This window comes from Mus caroli, chromosome 7 (assembly GCF_900094665.2).
Source record: "Mus caroli chromosome 7, CAROLI_EIJ_v1.1, whole genome shotgun sequence".
In the NCBI taxonomy this organism is placed as follows: domain Eukaryota; kingdom Metazoa; phylum Chordata; class Mammalia; order Rodentia; family Muridae; genus Mus; species Mus caroli.
In genome coordinates, this window is record NC_034576.1 from 44676 (window position 1) to 46677 (window position 2002).

A 2002-nucleotide genomic window follows, 5' to 3' on the forward strand; every position below is an offset into this window, starting at 1 on the left:
AAAAAAAAAAAAAAAAAAAGATTTATCTATTTATTACATATATAGCAGTCTGCAGGCCAGAAGAGGGCACCAGATCTCATTATAGGTTGTTACTAGCCACCCATGATGTGGTTGCTGGGAACTCAGAACCTCTGGAAGAACAGCCAGTGCCCTTAACCACTGACCCACCTCTGCAGCCCCTGAAAAGGTTTGTTGTAAAAGATTCTCCCTCTCATGAGCTCCGGCTTAGTATCAGTGAATATTGTTGAAGCAAACATCCCTGCTCTTGCACTACTGGTATTTTTTTCTTTCTATACAGGGACTACCCTGCATGTTTTAGAGCCCACCTTGTATGCTGTGTGGACCCACAAGTATTTAGAGACTGTCTTAATGTTTTGCTGGAACCATCCTGCCTACATGGGACCATTCAAAGCGTCTCCGTTTGTTGCCACTGGGTGTCATAGCACCATCCAGCTTTCCAGTGTGATGACAAAAACATTTCCACAGATTTCCTGGATGTCTGTCTGGAGCCAGGATGAGACAACAAAATCCTTGGCTGGTGGTCCTGGTGATTCACATTTGTAATCCCAACACCTGAGAGGCTGAGGCAGGAGGATTGGTAGAGTGAGACCCTGTCAAAACAAACTGGGCATTGTGCATGCCTGTAGTCCCAGTACTTGGGGTGGGGGCTGGAAGATCTGGGGTTCAATTATCAAATTATCAGTCTCAGCTACACAGTGAGTTGAAGGCAAACTTGAGCTACATGAGATGCTGTCTCTGAAAACAAAAGCAGGCCAGTGAGATAGCACAGCAGGAAAAAAGCAGAAAACCCACTTCCAAATATTTTTTATTTTATTATTCATTTATTTATTTATTTTACTTTTTTGAGACAGGTTTTCTCTGTGTGTGTGGCCCTGGAACTGTCTGTCCTAGAACTCTGAAGACCATGTTGGCTTCTAACTCAAAAGATACTCCTGCCTCAGGTGTCCCCCCCCAACCACTACCCTCCCCCTCCCATTCCCATAGTGAAATGGGGACATACAGACACATAGAGATGCATAGAGAAACAGAAAAATATACACAGACACACACAGATACACACACACAGCACACAGAGAAGACACATAGAGACAGAGACATAGACACACAGAGAGACACAGACACAGTCACACAGAGGAAAGGAGGCCCACACAGATACTAAAAATGAATAAAATAAAATTTAAGGGCTAGCAGGATGGCTCAGTGAGTAAAGGTTCTTGCCAACAAGCCTCATGACCTGACTTCAATCCCTGAGATCCACAAATGTCCCTACCTGAATCCACACACCATGCATGACCCTGCACCCACATACATGTACACACACACACAAACACACACTAAATGTAATAAAAGCTTTAAAATAAAACAAAAATTTAGAATTCCCAAGCCACTGACAGACAGCTCAGTAGTTAAGAACTTTTCTAGAGGGCTTAAGCTTAGTTCCCAGTACCCACATCAGCTCATAACTACCACTAATTCAAGTTCCTAGAGATCCAAAGCCCTCTCCTGGCACTTGCACACACACACACACACACACACACACACACTTTAAAATAAGAAAAGGGCTGGAGAGATGGCGCAATGGTTAGGAGAGCTTGTTTGTTGCTCTCCCACAGGACCTAACCCGTCCCCAGTACCCATGTCTAGTGGCTCATAATGGTTCTAGCTCTAGGGGATCTGTTGCCCTCTTCTGGCTTGCTCGGGTACCTGTATACACATCACACACACACACACACACACACACACATACAATCACATCACATCACACATACACACACAAATTAAAAAATAGAAATTTTTTTTCTTTTTTTAAAATTGTATTTATTTCATGTCTGAGTGCTCTGCTGCATATACCTGTGCCTGCCTGAAGAGGGCGTCAGATCTCCTACATGGTTGTGAGTCACCATGTGGTTGATGGGAATTGAACTCATGACCTCTGGAAGAGCAGTCAGTGCTCTTAATCGCTGAGCCACCTCTCCAACCC

At 44.1% G+C, this 2002-nt stretch overlaps 1 protein-coding gene across 1 annotated transcript in view; it reads right to left on the reverse strand.

The window, feature by feature from the left end:
* Positions 1-2002, reverse strand: part of Nlrp12 (NLR family pyrin domain containing 12) — a 26172-nt gene that overhangs the window by 15552 nt on the left and 8618 nt on the right. The window lies entirely within an intron of this gene.